This window comes from Lissotriton vulgaris, chromosome 1_1, assembly GCF_964263255.1.
Source record: "Lissotriton vulgaris chromosome 1_1, aLisVul1.2, whole genome shotgun sequence".
Taxonomy (NCBI): Eukaryota; Metazoa; Chordata; class Amphibia; order Caudata; family Salamandridae; genus Lissotriton; species Lissotriton vulgaris.
The window spans coordinates 274921373-274941046 of NC_141685.1; positions in this window are offsets into that span (position 1 = coordinate 274921373).

The following is a 19674-nucleotide window of genomic DNA, read 5'->3' on the forward strand; positions in this document are numbered from 1 at the left end:
GCCGGGCGCGGGGGAGCAGTCTTAATCGTATCGACTTAGGCCGCAGAGCTGCCTTTATAGCTACCATATGCTGAACGGTGACAGCAAAACATAAATATGAGCAGCGGGGAGCGCGGGCCGCGCGTGCCCGTCTGCGCCAAAGCCGCAGACAAAGTTGCTGCTAGTTGGAAATGCATCCTTTCTACGCTCACTGCTTGCTTTCACTGCGAAGCCACAGATAAAATGCGTGTAATTAGGTCATTAGTCATATAGGTGGAGCTGAAAATACAGAATTGCGCATCCGGATGCTTGCAAAAACATTATGCTAAAAATAAAATTCTTGCGTGCCACCTTTCCACGGGCTTACCTTCACTGCGAAGGATGCGAAGGATACAAAATGGCGGACAACCACCAGGAGAGGCAGAAATGCCTCTGAGAAAGTGTCGTCTTTTTCCGATTCGGGGGCGTGTTTGGCCGTCCCCAAAAGGGGCGTGGAAAAAAGTGGAAAGAACACCACTTTACACGCCCCCGAATCTGAAAAAGACGGAGCCTATTTGGAGGGACGGCTCTCTCCTCCAATGGCTGGCCTCCGTTTAGGAAGCCAGCCAATGGAGGGAGAGCCAAAAAGAGGGAGGGATAAAGCAGCCCTCTTACTGACAATAAATCTCGGACTTCCGGTCTGCCTTCCGGATATTACCTCGACCTAACTGCTCATTTAATACTTGTTATTTCTTCAGGCTGCCAGCAGGGGCGCCAGATATCTGCTAACTGTGAAAATTGGGTTGGCATTGGTAGTAGGGTGAGTCCTAAAATAATTAAAAGTCAGAAGTGGCGGGACCCTAACAGGGGTTGCGGCAGGAGACTATAAGGCAGGAGTATCAAGGTGGGAGGTTTAATATCTTTTGTTACTGTGACCCCGACAAAACCCATCAAAGCTGGGCTCTCCTGCTTACCCTACTCCTGCGACCCCTGAGCAGCTGGTAGGATGTGTGGCATCCAGGAGTGCTGCACTGTACCTGAATACTGTTAGCCAGGACAACTGGAATTAAGCGGCACAGGAGAAATACATTATGTGACAGGACTAACATAATTATGCAGCGAGAAAAGACAAATTATGTGGCATAATGAAGCAAATTTATGGCAGTCTTGCTTCACTACTTTTTCATTTTTACTAGTTTAACACTGTCTGGAAAGAGGTTTGCACCTCATTGGCAACGGTTTAACACCTAAATGCAGCAACCAGCAAAGGAAAGGCAGGCCAGAAGTCCTAAAAAAAGAAGTGGGAGGACTCACCAAGTTAGGCAGAAAGGGCGTGACAGCAACACGCGTGACATCACAGGACATGACATCACAGGAAGTGGCATCACAACCCATGACCCCACATGAATCTACCTCAGTTTTAAGACCTCACATATGTTTAGTAGGTCTACAGTGAGTACATGTGAGCGCCTTACAATATTTAACAAATGAGATTTTGCTTTGGGGTTGTGCCAAAATATTGACACAACCCTGATGCAAAACCTGGGCCTCAACTTATATATGTATTTTTTTTTTAAACCATGCCACAAAGAAATTAGCAACAAGGAGAAACGTGGCAGTAAATCTGTTTTGTTTAATTGGTTGACATAACTGTATTTTAAAATATCTCATTGGATTAAGGCACCTGCGGCAGAGATCTTTGTGTGTCAGTTAAATCTCAATGAATATTGATAATGGTAAAATAACTCTGGAAGGTACTTATTTGCTAAAGAGAACTGTGTTTTGTCTAGTCCTAGTTTTGAACCAAGTAGCATAAAGAGTCTCCTGCAAAGCACATTATGTAACACGCAGATGACAGATTTTTTATTTTAAGTAAATGGGTAAGTAATGTAATGTAATGTATGTGGTCTTGTAAAGCGCACTGCTGCCCTGAGGCATCGTGGCACTGTAGACCGCTGGGGAACCCGTCCTGGCTATCCCCGTGAGATGGTCCCTACTGGGTATCTCCAAGGTGAAACCAGGCATCCCCGGCAAATGTGGAGGGCCATTGTAGAGATGAGGCAAGCTAATGCCCAGAGTTGCCGAGTGTGATCCCTGGTTAGAGTAGGCACCAAGGCGAGAATTATCGAGTCCGCTGACCCTGGTCCACAACCCTGCCGCATCGGGAATTGAACCCTGGTCCCGGGCCGTTCTCTGCTTCCGGGTCTGCCGCCTCTAACCAGTGAGCCACACCTCACTGCTTTTAAGAAAGAGATCATTTTGTTATTTGCAGTTCATAAACTGTAATCCTACTTCAAATACCACAGTAACCTATGAAGAACATGCGGCTCCTACACCTTGTAACCCTTAGTATCTTATGTAATACATCCTTTATATTGATTTACACATATATGATATATTGTCAATGTATAATCTGCAAGTGCGATGTGAAGTGCTTTGACAACCTGCATCGTAGTGGCACTACTCATCCCGATGCAGGGTGTCAGAGCGCTTTACATCATAAGTATTTATTTTATTTATTTATTTAAGAAGTTTTATATAGCGCTAGCTCCACCCGGGGGTATCAGATCGCTTTACATTTTCAAAAAATTATTTAGGGAAAGAAACAGAACAATTGATATAAAATGAAGCAATTATACATGGTGGATTAAAAGAGTCAATTGAGCAATACTGACAATAATAGTATAAAAGTGCATAAGGGTAGGTTCAGTGGACATAATAACGTAGGAGGGATTAAGTATGTGAGAAGGAGAGGGAGGGGAAAAGTTAGGATGGGAGAAGAGGGAGGTAGGGTGGAGGGGGTCAGGAAGGGGAAGTGTGAGGAGTGAGGAGGGAGAGCGGAAGTGTTTAAGGGAGGAGGGGTGGGTAGAACAAGTATGGCAGGATAGGGATTAAGTACTTCAATATTTGATAAGCAGGGGTATTTTAAGGTCTTTTTTTAAACGAATATAGGAAGGGGTACATCGTAGATCTTTGGGGAGGGCATTCCAAATGCTGGGGGCCTTTCCAGAGAAGGAACATGACTGAGATGCTTTTTTTTTAACAGCGGGGTGACGAGAAGAAGAAGAGAGGGGGCGCAGCCTGCTATAGTGAGTTTGTTGGAGAGGTAAATTGGTGTCTTTTGATAAACGGCTTTGTGAGTAATGCAGGCAATTTTATAGGAGGATCTGCCTTGAATGGGAAGCCATTGGAGGTCCTTGAGGGCAGGTGAGATGTGTTCAGAACGCTTACAGTCAGTCGTTAGTATGGCCGCTAAGTGGAGGACAGATTTGAAGGGGGCTAGGTGAACTTTGGGTGTTCCGGAGAGTAAAGCGTTTCCGTAGTCAATCTTTGAAAGGACTAGGGATTGGATAACCAATATGAACTCTTCGGCTGGAATGAGCGGTTTGATTTTTTTTGAGATACCGGAGTGTGAAGAGTGCTCCTTTTGCCGAGTTTTTTATGTGGGTATTGAGCACAAGCTTACTGTTGATGGTGATGCCAAGAGATTCAACTGATTCGGTGAGGAAGAGAGAGCCGTTAAGGGCATTAAGGTCAGTGATCCATGCTTGAATGGGGAGAGGGTTGTTTTTAGGAGAGAAGAGAATGATTTCAGTTTTCTTTGGATTAAGTTTGAGATGGTTGGTGAAGAACCAGGATTGAATTTTGGATAAGGCAGTGTTGAGGCGTACGATATCAGAGTGAGATTTGATTTTATAGTACAGTTGGGTGTTGTCAGAATACAGGTGGTAGTTAATTTTGGCTTGTTTAAGTATGAGGGTGAGGGGTTCCAGAAAGAGGTTGAAGAGGGCAGGAGAGAGGATAGATAATTGGGGTACACCAAGGGAGACAGATGTGGGGCTGGAGAGGCAGTTTTGAATTTTGATTTGTTAGGTTCTATGTCGGAAGTAGGAGGTGAACCAGTTTAGTACAGTGCCATTGAGGCCGAAACGATCTTTGAGTGCATTGAGTAAGGTTGAATGGTTAACTGTGTCAAATGCAGCAGTGAGGTCGAGAAGGATGAGTAGGCAAGTCTCACCCTTATCCAGGGCGAGGGGGATGTCATCGACAATGTTAAGCAGTGCAGTTTCAGTGCTGCAACCTTTGCGGAAGCCGGATTGTAGGGGGTCAAGCAGGTTGTACGTGACAATGTGCTTATCCAATTGAAGTAGGGCACATTTTTCAAGGGCTTTGGAGAGTAGGGGGAGGTTGGAGATAGGGCGGAGGTTATTAGGGTCATTAGGATCGGCTTTGGGGTTTTTAGGGATGGGCGTGATTTGTCCGAGTTGTTCCTGTGGAAAGGGAGGTATTAATGATATTGTTCTAATAAGGGACAATGACGTGCTTTAGATCATGGGTGAGAGCGGATGGGAGTTGGGCTTTTGTGTGAGAGGACGATTTTAGTTTGGATAGGATATTAAAGACTTCTAGTTCGGAAACAGGGTGGAAATTCTGCCAGGAGGCATTATTTTTAAGCAGTAGGTTGGCGTGCAATGGTTCAGGAGAGGTAGGTGAGGGAAGGTGTATGGAAGGGATAGGGGGTGGAATCAGGGGGAAGTGTGGGGTTAAGGTAGTATTCAGAGGACATTGGGAGTGGGAGGGAGCTGGGTTACAAGGAAGGATTGATCAATCTTGGCAATTTTTTCAGAGAAAAAGTTAGCAATTCCTTCACATTTGCTTGAGGAGGCCATCAGGTTGGGGGCTGCAGGGGAGGTTTGCTTTCTCACGATATTGAACAGTTCTCTGGGTCTGTTCTTGGCACGGGAGAGTTGCAAGCGAAAGAAAGATGCCTTTTCGGAGAAAATGTATTTTTTGTAGGAGGATCTAGCGGTTCTAAGGAGGGCACAAATAACAATTTAAATAGCACTATTTTGTTTTATGTCTTTCATAGCACTTTAACACTGCTGCATTGCTAAAGCGCTATAAAAGAAATAAAACAAAATAGTGGTATTTAAATTGTTATTTGTGGAAATATTAGGGTGGCCAACCCATCTGACATTCTTACAGTGTATGCATATTTCTTACATGCAGGACTGAACAAAGTCAAAATCATTTCTCTATTAAGTACCTGTGAAGTGATAAGATGTGAGCCTTTGTCCCCCCTCCATTGCATCTAGGTGTGAGGCACCTGATAGCTCCCAGACAGGACACTTCACCAAAAAGTGGCTTAAAGGCCTCTTAATTTCGGCTTTTCTTATGGGCGAATCTGGAATCTGATATGCCCCTTCCCACCTGCATGTGGCTGCTTGGAACAAATGTAGACAACCCGCAGGTGCTGCTGACAGTGTCCAGGTGCCAGAAAATACCACGGGACGAGTTCAGCATATTTATGTGAATTCCGTGAGAAGTAGGGAAGGAAAGTGGCACTTCCCTGAAAGCAACCTGCTTTGCAGCAGGGTAGATAGACAGCATCTACGCTCTGAAAATAAGGAGTAGACTGCATCTACCCACGTCTACCCTCGACTCGAGCCCTCAAGAAAGATGACCTGTCACTGTGAGGTAAATGGACTGCCACTGCGTGGCAACACGAAGCACTGTTTTTAGTAACTTTTGATCTGTTTCAGCTGGAAACATTTTTTTTTGGTAAAAGTCTGCAAATTTATGCAGAAGATGAAGGCTTATGTGGCAAATTCGTAGTTATTCAGAAAAAACTTCCTGGCACTTCCGGGTCACCGTGCCAGGTGGAGCAATGCACTTGCATGTTGAGGGGGCTAATGACGGTGACCGGCACCCCGCCGTAGGCGCGGCACTCTCGAGGTCGGGGGGTGCCTTGCCATTGTCTTGATAGCTTTGCAACTGGTTGGTGAAATGTTTTACCAAAGTGGAAACTGTCCAGAAGTTAGCTAGAACAGAGGTATCAATAATCCCTTTTTCTTAAAAGCTACGACACTAATATACTGTTCTAGTCTTCCGGGACAAATATTTCCAATGAATAAAAGTTTGTTAATCGGGTCATAAGTAAATACAAAGCATGTAATAATAGTACTTTCTATTACCTGAAGATGAACACTGGGCTGGAGATACATTATGGTGTCTTTTGGTTGACTGTTGAGTTCTGAGCTCTTGCCCCTCCACACTACCTCCCAGAGAAGTCTGTGACACTCACACTGCTATCCTGGGAGTTAAGTGCAGAAAGGGTAGTTCCGTTGCCCAGTTTGCAGAGCACTACTGAACCTGGGGTAAACAACCTCAACCAGCAAAGATGGGGTCCTGCGGCCACTGTCTGCCCTGTGGCCCCTTGTAGGAGTCTGGTAACATAGGGGCAAATTAGCAAGGGCAGTATTGCCGCTTTGGCGGCACTTTTTGCCACTAAAGCGACAATATTCCTATCGCCCTATCAGCAAGCTGTCGCTAACAGCAGTTAGCGACACCTTCCAGACGATAGCGACCGGTTTGGGGCCCGCTTTGCATGTCAGCGATATTTATCGCTAATGACATGCAAAGTGGGCGTACCCAAACTGGTAGCGACTGAAAGCAGTCGCTAACACAGCTATCGCCTATTAGCAATGCAGGCTAAGCGATAAAACAAGTCGCACTAAGTGCCATTACCGCTAGAAATTAACACCTGCTTGAAACCTGACTTACCTGTATTCCCCAATGGGAGGTGGATTATCAGGCTAAGTCCACCATGGCGTTAATATCGCTGGATTTCCAGCGATATTCAGCCATTTCGCCGCTAACGTTGGATATTTTATCACAGTGGAGATAAACGTTGCTAATAGCATGTTTTATAGGCAGCAATAAAAATAAACACGCTAAGCGCGTTTTGTGATAAATATTGCAAGTTCTTGCTAATATGCCTGTTGGAACTGGGGTAGCCTGGCCTAGGGCAAGACTAACATACAGAGGCATCGTGTAAAGGTTGCAGACCACCCAAAAGTAAAGCCACGCAATAGCACTCAAAAAGAAAACACTACACCAAAAATGTGGGAAAATACGTACTGTTTTATAAAAATAACATATTCTTTGTGGTCAAAATTTACAGTTTATGACATTTCAGATTATTGACGTTTCAGCAATTAAACCTCGTAACTTCTAGCAATTTATCAGTTAAACTCCCAATTACAGCTCATTCAGTTATCTAGAGTTCAGAAAAACCCACTTCCAAAGATGACCACCAATACAGTACACTTTACAGTAGAGTAATAATTACACTTTCAATTAGTTCTCAAGGTTCAGCATTAATTAACCATCTCAACAGGCTCTGAAATTAGCTTCAATAGGTTATTACACAATGCTCAATACTGGTCACCCACAGCACCAACCTCCCTCAGTGTTAACTCCTGGCAGTTGATCTAAATCAGGCTCCACAATTTCCCTCTGTGGATTTCCTCCACCACCACTGTGAGTTTATAGCTGACCCTTCTCTCACATTGAGGTAGCTCCAACTCTAGAAGGAACTCTCCACTCCCTCCTTCTTGAAGAATTGTTCCCCTCCCCTTCAGGTGACACTCCTTACTTGTAGGGAGAGTTATCTGCGATGTCAAGGGAAAGATCCTGCTTCACAAGAGCAGAGGAGGACTCAGCGCTGATGTAGATCACCAGCCACTCGGTACACTTTTCTCTCCTCTCCCGCTCGCGCTGTATTTGCTGGTAGCGCTTAAGCGGGGAGAGAGACCTAAGCAAAAGGGTGGCGGCTGGGATACTCTATTCTCCCTCTTCCTCGCGCTCGAGCCAAAGGGAAGATTCACCGTTGCTTTCGTGGCCAGGGAAACTCCCGGCGCCACTCCTCAGGATCTCCGATGGTAACGGTGATCCCCCGGGCCTGCGCAGAGCTCCCTGGCAACTCCGCCTCCGCTCCCGCCTGTCTCCGTGGGCCGCGCTGATCTCCCGGGCATGCGCACGACCCTCGCAGAGCACCTCACCTCACAGCTCGCCTTCCGCTGCTTCCGCTCGCAGGACAGACGCTTTACCCCTGGGCCTGCCCGATCCTAGGCCCCTCCTGCCTTCAAAAGCGGACGTGCTCAGGACATGCGCGCAAGCGCTTCCGTACTCTCCAAGCCTTGGGATTTGACACTGACGCGGCCGGTGCCCCCGGGGTCCCGCAGACGATCGGAACAGCGCCGCTCCTCTCACTCAGTCACTTCCCTCACCTGCTCCAGGGGAAGTATACTCTCGAGCGGCGCCCTCGCTCCCCAGGACGATATGGCTCCACAGACACACGTCTTCACCAGAACACGTCAAGGGAACTTCAGCCACGTCATGGGGCTCACAGCTGTTCTTCAACGCTGGTAGGTGCAGCGCTGGGAATTGGAAGTTAGGGATACCCTCTAATAAGAGCGTCCTGTCAGGATTCGCTGGGGCTCAGATTTAGAAGGGACTTCCTTCACACGTAGCTTGTTTTCCTTATCAGCAGATGATGATTGGGGAGGGATTGGTCAGAGGCTGAAGGGGGAACGTCTCTCTGTAGTGACTGTCTGTCTCAAAGACAAACTAGCTGCTCCCAGTGCGTCCACCTCCTCTCACCACTGCCTCACTCCTCCACTCTCTGGTCAGCACAAAATGGCTGCTGGTCACTGGCCTTTTATAGGGTGGCCTGAGACCTGCAGAAGTCACTGGATGCTTCTGGAATCTTCCTCATACTAGCCTATGGGCCAGTTCCCCTGGAATGTCCGTTATGGCAGTTGGTGGACACCATTTTAGATTCCTGAGTGTCCCTAGATTTTCAAGGAGCATAACTAGGCCTCACAGAATATGAGGTATATGAGGGAAAATGGTGTCATAATCAAGGAACACCTAGCCCCCTGACAGCACTGAAAAAATCCTGGTGGACATGTAAAAAATAAAAATAGAAACTCTGGGAGGCTAAGGGGGACAAAAATAAATAATGTTGGTTAGAGTATCCCCAGATGCAGACAGGTCTAACAATGCCCCATAGTTCCTTCTGAGTAGACTTTCATGCCTCCTTTCTTCGCCCTTCTTTCTTGGCTTTGTACCAAACCCTGACTCCGTCACTGAACCTGTTTCACTCCTTCCCCACACAGGATCAGTTCAATGGCTCTCACAGTGCTAAAGCATCTGAGAAGACTCTTAAAAGAACTCTCCTGGTTAGAAGTAAGAACCCTGAGCTTGTTAAAACTTTAAAAAACGTTTAAAAGAACTCTCCTGTTGAGTGGAGTGTATGGGTCTTTCTATCAGTCCATTACATAGTTGCGTTCCCTTTGATGTACTTTTTTCTGTGCCAGGTCAGTATGTGTCATACAGAGACCTGTGTGCCATGCTGTGACCATGTCACCGTCAAGCACAGGGACACATGAGCATGATCCCAAATTAGGTGCATAGTAGGACAGAGAATGTGTGTGTCATTCCATGTATCCTTCCAAGCAATACACATAAGATATAATGAGCATTTACTGTAAGCCCATGACATGTCAATAAGTATCATGGTGGCCTTTTCATGAGCCCCTCACAACAGGCATATGAGATGCAGGCCATGACTAAGAGTGGGCATAAAACTCTGCTCCCATCTCCCCCAATTAATACAACAGAAACCTCACATGCGCTTGATAAAACAACAAGTAACTATCATTACAGGCCACAATGCATATAGTCATCGCACAAAGTGAAAATGAAAATGCAGCAAGCAGTGAGAGAGGTGATGATTTTGGTGTCCTCACAAACCTAGGGAGACAACCAAACAGATGCCTTGAATACCAAGAGCACATCATGCTGACCAATTGGTGGTGGTTCAATCCTCCTAGCACAGTTATGGGCAAAAATACAATCCCAACCAAAGGCCCTGCAAAGCATTATGGGACGAGATTCTATAGTGCAGTGAATATTATAGTATCCAATATCAAAACATTCCTCAAGGGGCAGGCTCTCCAGGCTCAGCTGAGAGTTAATACTATAATATTAACTGCACTTGAGAATCTCGCCCCATAATGCTTTGCTCTGCCTTTGGTTGGCATTGTATTTCTGCCCATAACTTTTCTTAGGGTGGTCCTAGGAGGATGGAACCACCACCGAATCGTTCAGCATGGTTGCTAGGCAGCCACCAAATTGCACCAACCAGAAACAGTGAATGAATGAACCGAATCTTATCATGCGCGAACTTAGCCCCATGGGCGTCAAGGCGCCTAAGTCAAATATATCAGCAGAATCCCCCATTCTACAGCCTTCTCTCATTGGTATGCCCTCTTGAAAAGGCAGGTTTTAAGAGCCTTTTTAAATGTCTCAATTGAGGGAAGGGTTTTTATTTGGATAGGGGTAGAATTCCAGAGTTTCGGGGCAACCACGGAAAAAGCTCTGGCTCCCCATCTGGCTAATTTAACACGTGGAACAACCAGTTGACAGAGTCCCGAAGAACGAAGATCTCGTGTGGGGACATAGCGCGTGAGAAGGGAGCCAATGGCGCTCGAGGGGCCTTCTGCCAAAGCTCTGTAAACCAAGCACAGAATTTTGAAAGAAATTCTGTGGTGGACAGGGAGCCAATGAAGTTCTTTCCTGGCTGCAGTAGCGGAGGAGGATTTAGGGAGGGCCAGGACAAACCGAGCTGCAGCATTCTGCACAATCTGCAGTCGGTGAACAAGACTTTTATTGGCTTCCATGTACAGAGAATTACAATAATCTAACCTTGATCCTACCAAGGCAACTGCAACCTGTTTACGAGCCTGGGGGGAAAGATACCCACGGATTTTATTGAGTATCCTAATCACACCCCAGCAGGTGGCCACGGTCCTGTTGGCTTGAAGGGTCATAGAGAGCGAGGTATCGAATATTACGCCCAGATTTCTGGCAGATTGGGAGGGAGTGGGGCAGATGCCAAGAGAAGGTGGCCACCACTCACTCGACCAAGCATCTTGGTCCTTCCCAAAAATCAACACCTCCGTCTTCTCGCCGTTCAGTTTCAGGGAGTTTATAGTCATCCAGTCTGCCACATACTGCATGCATACCCTGAAACTGGCAGCCGATGACCTGACGGAGGAGTGAGCCAGTGACACCATTATCTGGGTGTCGTCTGCATAGGACACCACCTCCATCCCCTGCGATCTTACTAGTCTTGCCAGGGGAGCCACATAGATGTTAAACAGGGTCGGACTTAAAGCCGACCCTTGTGGCACCCCACACTGCAAAGACTTGGCAGGGGAGAGGTGGTTCCCAAGCATCACTCTCTGCTCTCTTTCCAACAGGAAGGAGTTGAGGAGACTCAAGGCCGACCCCGTGACACCAGCTTCCCTAAGCCGAGATGTAAGAATGGCCGGGGATAAGGTGTCAAATGCGGCCGTGAGGTCCAACAAAACCAAAACCGTGGTAAGACCAGAGTCCACTTTGCGTCGGATATTATCGACTACATAGGTGAGGGCGGACTCGGTGCTGTGGTGTTTTCTAAAACCATGTTGCGTGTTGTCAAGGTATCCGGATGACTCAAGGAAAGAGGACAGATGAAAATTAAGATGCGCCTCAAGCATCTTGGCGGGGGCAGGAAGAAGGGAGATCGGCCTAAAGTTTTTCAAAAGGGCCGGATCAAGGGACGGCTTCTTGAGGAGAGGCTTCACAATAGCCTTCTTCCATACAGATGGAAAAGAACCCTGGATAATAGCCTTATTCATTATCTCAAGCATAGGGGGAAGAAGGCAGTTTCTACACTCTTTAAGTTTTTTCAGAGGTAGAGGATCCAGGGGGGAAGCAGATTTAGTCTTATCCAGCAACAGGTTCAGTCCCTCCAAGGATAAAGAAGGAAATTCTACAAGGGAACGGGGAGGATCTGTACCTAGGGAGTCAAGGCTGGAAATGACAGGTGGAACGATTTGGTCCAGCGCTTGGCACTGGGCTTCCAAAGAGGTATGTATATCAAGAATTTTATTGTGAAAGAAGTCGGAGATGTTATTACAAAGTTCTTGCGAACTGACTACGCGATCTGGTAGTTGCAGGGAGCATAAGGTGTCAGCGATTTTAAAGAGCTCCCTAGAGGAGGAGAGGGAGCTTGTGAGGTTGGAGAAGTACTCCTGCTTCTCTGTCACCACTCTCCGTTTATATTCCCGCAGTGCAGACTTGTGGGCCTCACGGTCGTTAGGGTCCCAAGATTTCCTCCAGTTTCTCTCACTACTCCTACATCCCTGCCTCAAGAGTCGCAACTGATCAGAAAACCAAGGTGCCCTAGGTTTCCGGCGAGCAACATAGCGCAGAGATGAGGGGGCAAGTTGTTCCACTGCATTAGCAATAGAATCCATCAGGTCTTGAGCTGCAACAGCTGCGTCTTTTAAAGATAATGATTCGGAGGTAGAGACAAAAGGAGCAAGGGCCTCGTCCGAGATTTTCCTAAAGTTTTGCCTAAGAATAAATGGAGGGGTTTCCATATTGATAGAGCATGTGGCAGGAAGAGAAAGTTCCAGTGGCACGGCAAAATGATCAGTCCATACCAGGGGGGCCAATAGAAAGCCTGGCGTCGTTAGAAAATACCCCATCAAGTATATGCCCAGCCTTGTGGGTGGGACTGTTAACAAGCTGGGCAAGATCACATGCTCCTAGCGAATCGACAAGAGATATAGTGTCCTTTGAGTTAGCCTCATCCAAATGAAAATTGAAATCACCTAGAATGGTAAAGGTGGCTTTTCCAAAATAGGGTTCCAATAGTGTTAGTAGTTCTGATGGGAAACTGGCTCTAAGACCAGGGGGCCTGTATACCAAAATCCCTGAGAAAGAGACCGATGGAGAGAGGGTAATACAGAAATATAGGGCTTCGAACCGATCTGAGGGCATTGAAAGAGATTTTGTCAGGCAGGGAAAGGAGGATTTAAGAAGAATGGCGATACCTCCTCCTCTGCGCAGAGGTCTATCCTGCCTGTAAAAAGAATACCCATCTGGGATGGCCAAAATCAAGTCATGTCCTGAGGTATCTGAAGCCCAGGCCTCTGTGATGAACACCCAGTCTGGCTGTCGCTCATCCACGAAATCGTGGAAGTCGATGTTGTGCTTGATGAGCGAACGAGCGTTAACCAGGAAGCCCGATCTCATGGGCGCATCAGGTTGTGTGGGCGAAAGATGAGGAGTTACAGTGCCAGTGCAGGAGAAATCAAGAGGGGCCATACAAGCCCTACACCTGTAAGAGTGCAGGATCCCCTCAGGTGAATAGCGGCGAAAACAGGGCAGAGAGGCAGGTCTAAGTGCCAGAAAATCTGACCTTGAATACCTTGTATCAGCCGAGGGGAAGGGAGGTAGCGTCGAGTCCAGCCCAGCTCGCAGCCCGTCCTCAGCGCGGACGGGCGCAGACGGGCTGAACTCTGGCGTAACTCCGGCGTCAGTCTGGCGTCCCCGCTGCGCGTGGCCGCTGCGCGTCAGCATGGCTGCCTTTATGCCCGCCTAGCAAAATAGAAGTAGGACTATAGCGCGCGAAGGAACACTCAACTCAATATGGCCGCCACGAGTCAGGGGCAAGGACCCGCAAAGTGCGGTGAGTTTTTATCTTTTAAGTGCAAGTTAAGGTGTCAGCAGTGCGAGTATGCGAGGCCACAGATTTAAAAACAGGGAATAAGTGCCTAACAAAAATTAACCTATCAGACAAAACGGGTCATTAAAAACGAAGAGCTTCCACAGACAAGCGCTGCAGGGAGGCGGAAACGCTGCAATAGAGCGAACTGCCCGGATTTGCCTACCTTTATGTCCGCCTAGCAAAATATAAGTAGGACTATAGCGCGCAAAGGAACACTCAACTCAATATGGCCGCCACGAGTCAGGGGCAAGGACCCGCAAAGTGCGGTGAGTTTTTATCTTTTAAATGCAAGTTAAGGTGTCAGCAGTGCGAGTCTGCGAGGCCACAGATTTAAAAACAGAGAATAAGTGCCTAACAAAAATTAACCTATCAGACAAAACGGGTCATTAAAAACGAAGAGCTTCCACAGACGAGCGCTGCAGGGAGGCGGAAACGCTGCAATAGAGCGAACTGCCCGGATTTGCCTACCTTTATGTCCGCCTAGCAAAATAGAAGTAGGACTATAGCGCGCGAAGGAACACTCAACTCAATATGGCCGCCACGAGTCAGGGGCAAGGACCCGCAAAGTGCGGTGAGTTTTTATCTTTTAAATGCAAGTTAAGGTGTCAGCAGTGCGAGTATGCGAGGCCACAGATTTAAAAACAGGGAATAAGTGCCTAACAAAAATTAACCTATCAGACAAAACGGGTCATTAAAAACGAAGAGCGGGGAGGAGCCAAGCCAGCGACCGCGATGGCCGCCTGACTCCTCGGCTCCGCTGACCCGCCCGCTTTCTGTCCGAAGCGCAGCGGATCCTGAACTCTATCCTGATTGAAAACCGGCGCTTCGGAGCCGCGCTGGGCTTCCGCCTCGAATGGTGTGTTCCCCGTCGGTCAGCTCGCTGTGGAACCGGAGATTCGCCTTTGTCCTGCCCCACCGCGGCGTGTGAGGGATCGGGTCCTTTGTTCTCCGGAGAGGCTGCCCCTTGACTCGGCAGCCGCGGACGCCTGCAGCGGGAGGGGCCGGAGGCTGTTGTGCTACTGTTGCAACGATTGCTACAGTGTGCCGCCCGGCCCGCTCTTCCATGTTTGCTTCACAACTGCATCAGGAGCTACATTGTATCCCTCGCCCGTCCCAGGTTCGGCGCTGGGGGATTTCACTATCCTTTGGCGCTGCGGTAGACGCCATTTTGCCAGGCGCCCTGCACCTCTGCTGGTAGCCCCCGGGGGTTCCATGAGACGCTCTCCATAAGGCAAGTTGCTTACGGCAGGACCCGGACGGCGGGAGATTAACTTTCATCGTGGCTTAGAGGTGATTGCGCCCACTGCCTACACTATCGGCTTCGCCTTTGAGATGGGCCCCGGCAGCCACTACTGTGGACGACAACATGGCGACGCCCTTTGGGTGCGGGACTCGGCTGCAGTGGAGCCCATTGCCCTTGCAGATGTTCTCATTGCCCTGCACGATCTGCGGTCATCTATGCGGGCTTGCGCCCGTGATCTGGGAGACCGACTAAATGGAGTGATGCCCGGTGAGCTCCCGGACGACTGTGCTGCTGGCTGTTCCCCGCCGGACCTGCTATACCCGGTGACCAGCGGGTGGGACCCGTGTATCCCGCCGTGTGTCGAGACATGGTACACCCCGGATGACTCGGCTGCTGGGCCCTCTACTCTGGGGATGCTGGGGAGTGCGGCGCTGGACCCTGCCCACCGGCTGGAGAGCGCTTGCTGGTCGACTTGCCCCGTGTCCACCTTGGGGTCCCCCGGAGGGCCCCCCTGCTCTGCCAAGATGTTGTTGCAACGGCCCTGGCCAATCGGCCTTCAGGTACTGCTGCTGGGTTTCCGCCTTTGTTGGGTAGCTACCGATTGTTCTGCACTACGTGGGACGGTTTTCTGCAAGGGGCTTTTGAACTGGTGGTGGTCTTTACATCTGCACCTCGTGTCCAAGATGGCCGCTGCCCGCCTGGACTTCGTTGCTGGGCTGGATCGACGGGGACAAGGCTGACACTATTTATGTTTTGAACGTGGTCGGATGCTACATGGTTGACGGAAAAGTGGGACTGTTGGGACGGCATATGCTATTACGGTGTCGGGTCGGGATCCGAGGAGGGATGGCCGAGGGTGGTTTTATTGACTGTATGTTTCCTTTGCCTGGGCCCTCCCCCGGTCTTCTGTGAATTCCTTTCTCTCTTTTCTTCTCTTCTGCATTTCGGGTACTCTTTTGGGGCGACAGGCACTCTGCGAGGGGGGGGTAGGCCGTAGCCTCTGCATGTGTGTAGGGTGGGGCGGGTGTACTTATGTTTCTTTTTGTTACTATGGGCCTTGGTTTTATTCTCCTACTTTTTCTCTTTCTCTCCCACTTTTTCCTGGGGTTCTTGGGTGGATCGATATGGTGTGGGTGGTAACTGCCGACCGTAGTACTGCTAGCTTACATTTTCTCCTGTCTGGTCCTCTGTAGTCCATTGCTGAACGGAAATTGTTTGCGTAATAATGATGCTGATACTCGCCCACTTATGTCCTGAATGGTCTATCTTGCCTCAGATCCTTTCTAGCCCCTTTTATGGACATACTAAAAACTTTAAAATTAAACCTCACTTCTCCTGCTTCCCGGTGGCGCATATGGTTTCAGTGTAACTTGATATTATCCTGCCTGTGCTCCTACGCTGCCGGGACGCCTTTACCATTTGCCATTGCACTTCAGATGCTACCGAGGCCGGCCGGATGGTTGTAGGCCCGTATTTGTATGATTCTATTGTGCAATAAAGGTTTTCAAAAATTTTAAAAAAAACAAAAAAAAACGAAGAGCTTCCACAGACAAGCGCTGCAGGGAGGCGGAAACGCTGCAATAGAGCGAACTGCCCGGATTTGCCTACCTTTATGTCCGCCTAGCAAAATAGAAGTAGGACTATAGCGCGCGAAGGAACACTCAACTCAATATGGCCGCCACGAGTCAGGGGCAAGGACCCGCAAAGTGCGGTGAGTTTTTATCTTTTAAATGCAAGTTAAGGTGTCAGCAGTGTGAGTATGCGAGGCCACAGATTTAAAAACAGGGAATAAGTGCCTAACAAAAATTAACCTATCAGACAAAACGGGTCATTAAAAACGAAGAGCTTCCACAGACAAGCGCTGCAGGGAGGCGGAAACGCTGCAATAGAGCGAACTGCCCGGATTTGCCTACCTTTATGTCCGCCTAGCAAAATAGAAGTAGGACTATAGCGCGCGAAGGAACACTCAACTCAATATGGCCGCCACGAGTCAGGGGCAAGGACCCGCAAAGTGCGGTGAGTTTTTATCTTTTATTTTTTATTTTATTTTTAAAATTTTTTTAAAACCTTTATTGTACAAGAGCACACAGCTATTCAGCCTAACATCCCGGAGGCAAGGCAGCATAGTATCAGGAGGACGACAGTGCAAAACAATTTACAGCAGAACATTGCAGGTTGTTTTTATTATTTTATAAAGATAACCAGAACCAAGAAAGAAACGCCAAAGGGCGCATTAGAAAGGCAATGGAGAAGAGAGGACGTGTATGAGTCAGTCAGAGGCAGAGGAGGTCAGGTAGAGAATCCATAAAAGAACGGATAGTAGGATGTAGAGGAGGGGAGGAAAGAACAGGAGTATTACAGTCAGTATAAGGCAGTTGGTGTCACAGGTCACGGTGACAAATACAGATGTTCATCGCGGGGAATAGGCTCCGGTGGTAAACACAAATCGCCCCTGTATGCATTCCATGCCCCCCACACTTTGTTCCACGTTTGAGGCCTCCCCCTGGCAGCATACACCGTCTTTTCTCGGAGCATACACCAATCCATATTGGCTTTCCATTGTACCACCAGGGGGGCCGCGGCAGAACCCCATTTCTGAGCAATATCTCGTTTAGCAATCATATTGCCTAGTGTAGCCCAGCGAGTCTGCGCCGTGTTATAATCATTCGGTTCCCAGACGTTAAGGAGGCACCTCCGCGCCTCTGCAGCCAACTCAACGCCAGTCACTTCCCTCATTATCCGATGTACTCTCTCCCAGTAAGGGGCGATAACGGGGCATTCCCACAGAATATGCATTAAGGTAGCGAGGGCCCCGCAGCCACGACGACAATGGCCATCAGGCGAGAAGCCCATGTGCACAAGCCGGGGGCCGGTGACATACATCCGGTGGAGGATCTTGAATTGCACCAGCCGTAGACGCGAGGAAATGGCGACCACCTTAGGGGAGGACACTGCACTCTGCCAGTCCTCGTCGTCAAGTTCCAGGCCATCCACTACCCATTGTTCTCGCAAGCGAAGGAGGAGGTCAGTTCTAACATTGATCAGTTTCTTGTAGGACAAGGAAATGGCACTATCAGGCATATGGCCGTCCAAAATCCTGTCCTCCAAGGGGGAGCTTTCAGGGATTTCGCCCTCCGCTGGCCTAGCAGCGTTTAACGCGTGCCTCAGTTGGGCGTAGCGGAAAAACTCCGATCCGCCCAAGTGGTACTCGGCCTGCAGTTGGGGGAAGGTCTTGACTTCTCCTTTAACTACCATGTCTTCCACCCTGGAGATACCTATAAGATCCCATTTATCAAAACCCTTGGTGTGCCAGAGTTTGCCCAGGATATCGGAATCATACAGTGGGGTGAATCCAGTCAGTCTGCCCTGCCAACCCTGTATCTTAGTAATCGTCCGCCACGTGTGAACCGCTGCCTTGGTCGGGCCCGTGAGGCGCCGATCAAAGGACCTGGAATACAGGGCGCGGTAGTAGTTGCCACCACGCAAAAGCCATCTGTCCATCGCGTAGCCCGGGCTATCCGCGGGGCCATAAAGGCCATGGTTGATGGCAGTGAGCTGAGAGGACCAGTAATACCGCCGTACGTCCGGCAAGGCGATACCTCCGTCGTACCAAGGCAATGTGAGCCTCTGGATGGCGACGCGAGGTCGACCCTCCCAGAGCAAGGCACGTTGCAGGCTCTCAACTTCTCGGAAGTAACGAGCCGGAACCGAGTCCTGGGTGTTTTGTAGGGCATACAGGAACCTGGGCAGGGACATCATTTTAAACAATGCCGCCCGGCCCAGGAGAGAAAGCGGAAGCTTGCGCCAACTTTCCACATCTCTCCGCATCCGCTGGAGAGGGGGAAGGAGGTTGCGGTCAGATCGCGCCTTCGGACTACCAGAAATGTAGATTCCCAGGTATTTAAAACCCTGTCCGGCCAGTTGGATATTGCAGCCTCTAGGGAGGCGCGGCGTGTCTCCCTTCAGAATGTAAAGGGAGGACTTGGCCCAGTTAATGACTAGGCCAGAGTGGCGCCCAAACAGCCGGAGCACGTCACACGCTACAATAAGTGACTTACAGGGAGAGGTAAGATAGAGCAGGATGTCATCTGCGTATAAGGAAACTATATCTTCAAAACCCGGGGCCCAGGTGATACCATGCAGGTCCGGGTGCGAACGCAGCATGGCCGCAAGTGGCTCCAAGGCCAGTGCGAACAGGAGAGGGGACAGGGGGCAACCCTGTCTAGTACCTCGGTGAAGCGCGAAAGACGCTGACATGCGGCCATTAACTGTAACAGCAGCCAACGGGCAAGCGTAAAGAAGTTGCACCCAGCTCAGAAAGCCCGGTCCGAATCCAAGCTTTGTTAGCACCGCCCAAAGATAACTCCACTCAAGGGAGTCAAAGGCCATCGTGGCATCAAGGGAAGCAAGTACCGCCGGCTCCTCCAGGGTGTGAGCTCTGGCCATGACGCCATGAAGACGACGCAGGTTAAGGGCAGTGTTACGGCGGGGAATAAAGCCCGATTGATCCGGGTGCACCAAATCACTGATGACTCCGATCAACCGATTTGCAAGCAGCTTGGCCAGGATCTTAGGCTCAGCGTTGAGGAGAGAGATGGGACGGTAGGATCTGCAAACGTCTCTCGGCTTCCCTTCCTTGTGGATAACCACAATAGTGGCCAATCGTTGATCCAAGGGGAGGAGGCCCTCCTCCCGAGCCCGCAGGAACATGGTCCTCAGGTGCGGGGAAACCACATCCGGTCGAATCTTGTATAACTCGACAGGAATACCATTGGGGCCATTAGCTTTACCCGACCGCAAGGCACGGATCGCCAAGGCAATCTCGTCCGCGGTTATGTCCCGGTCCATGTCGGCACGTTCCTCGTCGGAAAGACACGGGAGGTCAATCGTCGAGAGGAACCCGGCCGAGTCAGTCTCGAAGCGGTCTGAGCTAGAAGTGTAGACACCCCGGAAATAATCAGCAAAAGACTCGGCAATGGCACTTGGGTCCGTGACCGTCACTCCGTCCTCGCCCAAAATCTCCGGCACCACCCGACTAGCCATCTCGCGCCTGTCCAACCAG